Here is a 9,701-nt window from a genome sequence, read left to right as displayed (position 1 = left end):
AGGATCGATTTTATTAACGAACAACTCAAGCGTGAAAACCATGCCATTAAAACATTCTACGATGTCGATGAAGCAATGAAAGAATACTATCTACTAACTGGTAAACAATTGGAACCGCTCAATAAACCCACACTCGCTCAGTACTACACACCATCCAAGGGACAAATGAATCGTGAACTGGGCTTCATAGTGTTGGGTATAGCAGCTACTGCGTTGGTTGCTAAGCAATTAAACTAAAATACCTATATAAGTAAACATGAGACCCGCTCCATACCGATGCGAATATATACTTATGGGGAAGACCGAGGCCTGTGGTAGGAAATGTAGGAATCAGGGGTTCTGTTGTTTCCATATGGGAAGTCCTAACTACACGTGTTCTGTGTGTGGTATCGGGGTTAAAGGGCACTACTGTTTATGTAAAGCTCACGGAGCGAACGTAGTCAGACATCAACTCATATACGAGAATAAAAAAGGCTACATAAAAGAACGTAGGCGACTGCTCAAGATAGCCACTTAAGAGTTACCTCCCCTTACTGTGAACCAATTAGAGATTATACACACCTACGTATAGCTATGTCCGCGGAAAGTGTGATCGCATCTCTAGTTAAAAACATATTCAAATATGAACTGGCTTTATGGGGAAGCTTCAGATTTAAGATAATATTGGACGTGGTATGGATTAAAGAGGGTTTTAAGTATACTCACCCCTTCGAATGGGAGCGGGATATCGCGACTCAATACCATATAGAACGTTTTTCAAGTCTAAGTGAATACTATAACCAAGGCGAGTGCTGGATTGAAACAGCCACACTATATATTTTACCAGGTACGTGGGACGATTTGACAGAATTACTAGAATTGGACCCGGCTGCCCGAGTTTGGCCTCTTCTGGATTGAAATATTTTTTAATAAGGTTACTGTGAACCAATTAGACATTAGTTCTCTTAGGTGTAAACACGATGTCTACTGTAAGCGAGCTCAAGAGGGTCGCAAAACAGAGAGGTGTTATCGGGTATTCTAGAATGCGGAAGTCAGCATTGTTGAGATTACTAGGTTTAGAAGCCCCTCCTACGGTAAAACAATTAAAAGCTCAAGCGAAACAGCTTGGGCACACGGGTTATTCAAACCTGGGGAGAGCCGGGTTAACCGCATTGTTATCACATGCCCCCGTAGCAAAACCTCCCACTGTAAAACAACTGAAAGCCGAGGCACACGATTTGGGTTTAGGCGGGTATTCCCGTATGAGAAAACCACAGCTTGTAGAATTATTACGACAGAATAGAGCTATTGACCTACAGTTCGTGCGCACTGAGCGCGCTGTAGGTAACTATTTGAGAGGTTGGCGCATGCACGTTGATAGAAACATAGGCATTACAGATATCAAGCCTCTGATAGCTGATAAGGTCAACCAGGAACTAAATAACCTAGGAAGTATCAAGTTTCAGATCACAGTGAAAATGTCGCTCGATAAGCAGGTTGGGAGTACCACTGAGTATGTTCAGCCTTACTTCCGAGGTCAACAAGAGGTCGTCACACATGCAGAGACCATTGACGCATCAATCGATACAAGTTTTCAGCAGATACGAGAATACCTAGAACGCTACACACACTTGGGGTCCGGGTGGGCTGTAGATAAAATCGATAATGTCTATCTAGACATAGCTAACTACGTGCCGTTCAGAGGCGGGTCATACCTAGCCTTGCCTCCCTACTATAGGAACAAACATGCCATAGTAAACGTTAAGAATAGAGGAAACGATTGCCTTAGGTTAGCTATCAGGTCAGCCTTATTTCCAGCTGGCAAGAATTCAGATAGGCTTTCTAGCTATCCCCAAGATGATGGGCTTAATTGGGATGGTATAGATGAACCCACCCCAATATCCCAGATCACTAAAGTAGAAAAACAGAACAATCTGGCTATAAATGTCTTTGGGCACGAAGGCAACACAACAATAGTACACAGGGTCAGCCCGGTGAAGGATCGTCAAGTTATCAATATATTCATGATCCAGCGAGGTGAAAAGTATCACTACACATGGATAAAACATCTCAGCCGGTTGTTGCACGACCAATCGGCACACAGAGAAAAGACCCACTTCTGTGAACGATGCCTACACGGTTTCAGTCGAGCTGATTTATTAGAATCCCACCGGGATGATTGTCAAGGTGTGGGGCAGACGGCCATACGAGTCGACATGCCTAAGGAAGGTGAAAATATCCTAAAATTCAGTAACCACAAGAACCAAATGTCTGTACCTTATATTATATACGCCGACTTCGAAGCCTTAGTTGTGGGTGGGGATTCCCCCACACCCCCTAGTGGGGGTAGCTTCACCCACAAGACACAAGAGCATAAAGCCTGTTCGTTTGGATACATTGTCGTCCGTTGTGACGGGGAAACGAAAGCTCCGGTAGTGTATAGGGGGCCTGACGCGGCTGAAAGGTTTCTAAAGTGTTTGCAGGAGGAAGAAAAAATTATTAGGAATGCATTGTATAGAATCGCTCCCATGCGTATGACCCGAGCCGACAGGCTAGCTCACGCTAGTAGCACTAAATGTCACGTGTGTGAATCACCACTTAACGGTGATTCGGTGAGAGATCACTGTCACATAACTGGTAAGTATAGAGGCGCCGCTCACAACGCGTGCAACCTCAAGCTTAAAATCAACCCTAAGACAATAAACATCCCCGTTGTCTTTCACAACTTGAGAGGGTACGACTCACACTTGATCATGCAGGCCATCGCGAAAATCGATGGTAATATAACGTGCATCCCCAACAACATGGAGAGATACATCTCCTTCAGCTTAAACGGACTTAGGTTCATTGACTCGTTTCAGTTCCTCCTGTCGTCACTCGACAGTCTGGTCAAGGCCAACAATACCTTCCCTATCACCGATCGATACACAGACGCCGAGACTAGACCCCTGCTTATGAGGAAGGGTGTGTACCCCTATGAGTACATAGATAGTTGGGCCAAGTTCACCGAGACCAGACTACCCCCTATTGACTGCTTTTATAGCAAGCTGAATGAGGCGTCCGTCTCACGAGATGATTACTCGCACGCGACTAACGTATGGAATAAACTGGGTTGTAAGAACCTGGGTGATTATCACGACCTGTACTTGAGGACAGATGTACTGCTGTTAGCCGACGTGTTTGAAACGTTTCGGCGGACCTGTTTAAAGCAGTATAAACTCGACCCCGCATGGTATTACACCAGCCCAGGTCTGTCGTGGGACGCCTTGCTTAAAAAGACCGGAGTTAATTTGGAATTGCTTACAGATTACGACATGCACCTATTCATTGAGAAAGGCCTACGAGGTGGGATTTCCATGGCATCCAAACGATACGCGAAAGCAAATAATCAATACGTGAAAGGTTACGATCCTAACAAACCAACCAATCACATTCTCTACCTCGACGCAAACAACCTGTACGGCTGGGCCATGAGTCAGTATCTACCTACAGGGGGATTCGAATGGGTACCCCACGTTGATGTTATGGGGGTTGCACCAGATTCGAACAAAGGTTATATCCTCGAGGTTGACCTAGAGTATCCCAAGGAATTACACACATCGCACAACAGCTACCCCCTGGCCCCCGAACGTATGAGGGTTAACCCAGACTGGATGTCTGAGTACCAACATAACTTGTCAGGTGGGCGTGTGACAGACGTTGAAAAACTCGTGCCTAACTTAATGAATAAGACCAAGTACATCGTTCACTATCGCAACCTACAGCTGTACCTGTCGTTGGGTATGAGGCTGACCAAAATACACAGGGTGCTCATGTTCGACCAGAGTCCATGGATGGAGCCCTACATCAGAATGAACACAGACCTACGAAAAAAAGCCACCAGTGATTTTGAGAAAAATCTCTACAAGCTCATGAACAACTCGGTGTTTGGTAAGACTATGGAAAACCTGAGGAAACGCGTAACCGTGAAGCTGGTTAGATCTAGTGAGGAAGACAAGCTCAGGAAATTGATAGCCAGTCCGGCATTCAACCGTAATAAAATATTTACAGACAACCTGGTTGCCATACACATGAAGAAAAGCCACATAAAATTCAACCGGCCTGTTTACGTGGGGATGAGCATCCTCGATTTATCCAAACACCTGATGTACGACTTTTACTACAACGAGCTCAAGAAACAGTACGGCGACAGGTGTGAAGTGCTGTACACTGACACGGATTCCCTACTAATGGAGATTCGAACCGAGGACGTGTACGAGGACATGAAAAAACACCTCGATTTATACGACACCAGCGACTACCCTAAGACCCATGCCCTACACAGCACGGTAAATAAAAAGGTCCTAGGTAAGATGAAGGACGAGTGTGCTGGCACGCCCATAGCCGAGTACATAGGTTTGAGACCTAAGATGTACTCCATACTGAAAGCCGACAATAGTGAGATCCGGAAGGCTAAGGGGGTTAAGAAGTATGTGGTGAAACAACACATCAAACACGCCAGATTCAAGGAAGCCCTGTTCAAGACCCGTACCTTTAGACATAAAATGAACACACTTAGAAGTGATGGACATAAGATATACGGACTGACTATAAACAAGACGTCCCTGTCGCCTATGGACACGAAACGTTGGATAGCTATTGATGGTATAAACACATACGCGTATGGACATGAAAAAATTTGAGGCTATTTACTACAGCCCGCGTGGGTACTGGAAAGGAGCTAGCGCAGTAGATAAGCTAGCTAAACTAGCGCGAGTACCCCCGGAGGAAGCCAAAGCGTGGCTTGAAAAACAAGCCCTGTGGCAGATCTATTTGCCGGCACCACGCTACGTGCCTAGAAGGAGGTTCGGTATTAACATACCTAATAGCGTTCACCAGGCAGACCTACTGTTCCTACCCCACGACAAGAGGTACAAGTATGCCTTAACCGTAGTGGACGTAGCCAGTCGTTACAAGGAAGCCGAACCCTTGACCACGAAAGATTCGGCCCAGGTAGCCAGAGGATTCGAACGCATATACAAACGCAGTCCGCTGACGTGGCCAACAGAGCTGCAAGTTGACCCCGGACGGGAGTTCATGGGTGCCGTGTCACAACTGCTAGCCAAACACGATACAAAGGTCAGGCGTGGCACGGCCGGAGCCCATCGCAGCCAAGCCATAGTTGAGAGATTTAATAGGACTTTGGCTGAGCGCTTGTTCGGCTATCAGTATGCTAGGGAGATGGCCACCCCTGGAAAACGATCGACTGAATGGGTCACGAGGTTACCCAAGGTGGTGTCGGCAATCAACCATGAAGTCACCCGTCTCACCGGTAAGAAACCGGCAGACGCTATCAAACTAAAATCAATAGTTGCAGAGTCGGCCGCTCCATTGCGTGGGAAGGAGAAACAGATACCAGATAGGGCCTTAGTGAGGTATCTATACCAGCCGGGGGAACACGAGGGCGATAGCCGTAAGCGAGCCACCGATCCTATATGGTCAGTCAAAACTTACAACATAGATAAAGTGGATATGAAAGCCGACGAACCTAACTTGTACTACTTGAGGGATGGGCCGGGTAGGGGTTTTGTAAGAGAAGAATTATTGATCGTACCGTACGGCACAGTATTACCTCCTACCAAGGCACAGTAATTACCGCCAACTTTTTTGTAGTAGGGGTAATAGTAGCAAGATCTAATGGTCCAACCAAAGCCTTATTTACTAAATAAGGCTTTGTAGAGACATTTCTTGAAAGTGAGCCAGAACCCCCATTCCCTATACTACTCCAAAACATCAAGTGATCAACGGCATGAGCATCGATCTATGCAAATGGAATACAATGACATGTGTCAACCAAGGCAACAAGCCTGACTACCCGATTCTGTCAGCAAATCTGCCACTTTGCATGGCCCCAGGCTTGACATTGACGCTGTTATCATGTTACCCTCTGGGCACACGACAATACTGACAAACTTTACGCCTAACTTCAAATCAAACAAATAGGTCTCAATACATCATTTTCATTTACTTTTCTTCGAAAGTAATTAAATGTTGGCTTCGTCTCCCTGAAACCCCAAACCAGGTTCCACCTTGGATCGAATCGGAATATAGCCTGAACTACATAAGGCATTTATGTGTTATTTGAACAATAAGCTACAAAGACTATCATTTTTCATGGTAGCTTTAACACCATTTCTTTATCTGCAAGCCACAGCCATACTGTTTCTTTTCCCTCCTTCAGTACATTTTTCCTTTAAGCAAACCATATCCTGTGATTATGAATGCACAATGCCATTTACAAAGTGAGTGAGTGAGTTTTACGCTGCACTCAGCAATATTACAGCTATATGTCGGCTGAATGTAATTAATCGAGTCTGGACCAGACAATCTAGTGATGAACATCATAAGCATTAATCTAAGCAAATGGGTTACGATGACATGTGTCAACCAAGTGAGCGAGTCTGACCACCCGATCCCATTAGTCGCTTCTTACGACAGGCATGAGTTACTGAAAATAAAATCTTGAGTCTTCATGTGTCATTTACAAAGTGGTAAAATATTTTTTTACGGTTGATTATACTTTCTCAGCGAAGTTCAAATTCTAGTACTTTTATTATTCGGATTCGAATACCAAATCGGACGCAACGTCATAAAACTACTAGAATCCGGAGAAAATGTTATCCCAGATATAACATAGGTTGTAAACCCACGTGAGTGAGTGAGCGAGTATGGCTTTACGCGGCGGGAGCTTTTATATCCATGTGTAACTTTACTGAGAAAGTGTTATCGCAAATATAACATACCACATATTATATCCACTGATTATTTGTTATAGAAAAAATACTCCGAACATTTTATTTTTAGAACTATTTTCGAGAATGTTGTATTAACACAACAACATTCAGTGGAAGCCCTCTTGTCCTGCTTTGAACATATTCACATGAGCCAAACCACAGCCTCGGGTCGCCCCACCCACTGCGACTTATTGATGGGGAGACAGACAGTCCTTCAGTCAATGGCGCCCCTTGAAGCACTTCATCACAAGTTATCTGGGAAGGAGGTTACTCCACCACATGTTTCAGTGAGTTAAGTGCTTAAGCTGTTGTAATAGCCTCTTGAAATTGTTTCACAGGGTAGTGAGCTGCACGTGCATTACATGCAAAATGTCATTTTCGAAAAGCTGAGGAAATCGTGATAAACATCTGAGTAAACAAGCAAATCAGCGAAACAACAATACACATGAACGAATGCACAAGTACTCAGAGAGAGAGAGAGAGAAAGAGAAAGAGAGGAGAGAGAGAGAGAGAGACTGTGTCTGAGTATTCCATAAGAACAACTTCAATTCTTCAGTTTGCTTTTATTGTTTCCATGAATCTTTGAAATCTAATTAAATTCTTGTTTTTGTTGTTTGTCCACGCTTTGTAAACAGTAAAGTCGTGGGCTCTTCCGAGCACAAAACATCCTCAAAACCCAACAGTTACATAAATAAGGCTAAACCCTCGGGGAATTCCTCCTCTAGTTCCTCCATCGGTTCCTCTGGTCCCACTACTGGTTCCTCTTCTGGTTATTCTGGTTCTGTAGCTACCCCACAACCATGGGGCAGCATGAGTATCTATCTACGGAATTGGGATACGAGAGAGAGAGAGAAAGAGAGAGTATCAGAGAGAAAGAGTGGAAAAGAGAAAGCGAAACAGCGTGAACCGAAGGTAGACAGGAGGAAGAGACGAGGAGAGAGAGAAAGAGAAAGACAAAGGTCAAATTGAGAAGGGAGAAGAGGGAGAGAGAGAAGGGGAAGACGAAGCAACAATAATAGAGAGGTAGATAGATGGTAGGTGGAGAAAGACAATGAGAGGGAAGGGGGGAGGCGACGGGGGACATACAGAAAGTGTGTGTGTGTGTGTGAGAGAGAGAGACGGATAAATAGAGAGAGAAAGAGATAAACAGGGTGAAACAGAGAAGGGGAGAGAGAAAGACGACTGAGTGAGAGTATCAGAGAAAGGAAGAGTGAATAACACGCGAAATATACAGTGAAATGATTGAGAATGATGAGAGCGATTAAGAATGAGAGAGTCGAAAGGAGAGAGGCAGATCCTGGAATATTATACCAGGAAGGTGTGATCGGTGAGGATAAAGAAAGAGATATAGTTATGTGGATGCTACTGCTCAAACCGGGTTTGTCCAGTGTGTGCCCATCTCGCAATCGTTAAACGTTCACTTATATCATTTTCAACATCTGCAGTTTCGTCAGCCTCGTAACTGAAGAAGCATTATGTATTCAGTGATGACTCACGATTGTAGATTTTACGTCCGCTTTTGTTAATCCAACCTTTTAAGTATGACATGTTTTAATGCCAGAAAGTGGCCCTATGTTTGAGGACAGCCACCAAATAATTCACCTCTCTGTAAGAACGATTTGATGAAATACCACTTTTGGTGAAACCCAAGAGTACAGGTTTAATGGCGTGAAACCGAGAAACAGTCAGTAGAAATAAGCGCAGCATCAGTTGATTCTTGCTTACCCGAGTAGTAGTAGAAACATTCTTTTGTCACGCTAAACTTCAGTTTGATGTCCTAATATCGATCTCTCAAAGTCCCTGAACCACATTATTTTTCCTGCTTTTCGAGAAATGTATATAGTTAAAATTCTATGGAATGTCCTGTACTGAAACCATCTCAGTTTGGTTTCTTGTGTTGGTTTAAATGATTTTTCATCAATTACACTTCCAGTCAAGATGACATTGAAAATCCTCTTGCCACTTTAACTGTGCTCTTGGTGTCCTGTTTGAAGAACAAAGGATACAATAATAGGTTTTTGTGCCTTTATTAAGTGAACGTAACCGCCTAATAACTGGTGTATTTCCTGCACATTGTCCAATGTTTTCTTTCACAATTGATAAGCCAGCAAAATATTTTCTTATAGAGCTAATGACACCATAGTATTCTAAAAAGATACATTCATTTGATAGCTTCCATTAAAATTAACCAGAGACAGATAACTGCCATTTTCATCAAGAAGATCACAGATTTGAGAGCTACCTCTTTGAGACCACCCTTCATTAAAATAATTTTCTTGTCACTAATAATATTGCTGTAATGAAATATTTTATCAGACAAATTCTCTTCAGAATTATCAGGTTTAATAATGCTTGAAAAATCTGGTTAACAGAAGGTTGTGATCACATCCATCATCTGAAACTCACTATGGAAGAGGTAATTTTTGGTTGTAAGAAAAATGTTTTCATTGACTCTGTTTTTTACGTGTTCATATTATTGGGAAAGCATTACTTGTATAAATACAAGCTCAATTCTGCTGTACCAAATATTGCTCAGTTCAGAAGTGAGTTGAAATTGAGATATACTATTGAAAATGTAGCTTCTTTAACAAAAGCTGTAAAGCCGAATTTTATTCTAAATGGCTTTTACATCATAGCTTATTTACAGCTATGTAAAAATGTAAGTTACAAAGAAAGAATATTTTTTTATGTCAAGGCCTCTTTGCAACGTTAAAGCCTTAAATGAAGCAAGTCTAGATTTCGTCAGGTTCTCTGGTCTCCCTGGGGTTCCTTTTCAATATGTTTGTCCGTTGTGTATTGTCGATATAGCACAGCAGTACCCCCTCCCACCTTCCCCACCCCTAGATTGGTGTAAAATCATGACAAAATCTGAAAGGAATAATAACTGTTTAACAAACAGCATTAATGTGTTCAGGTACAGAGCGTAAGTGATAATTCAAGTTTCAGGTT

Source organism: Haliotis asinina, chromosome 9, assembly GCF_037392515.1.
Source record: "Haliotis asinina isolate JCU_RB_2024 chromosome 9, JCU_Hal_asi_v2, whole genome shotgun sequence".
NCBI classification, from domain to species: Eukaryota; Metazoa; Mollusca; class Gastropoda; order Lepetellida; family Haliotidae; genus Haliotis; species Haliotis asinina.
Note: the sequence above shows the minus strand (reverse complement) of the source record.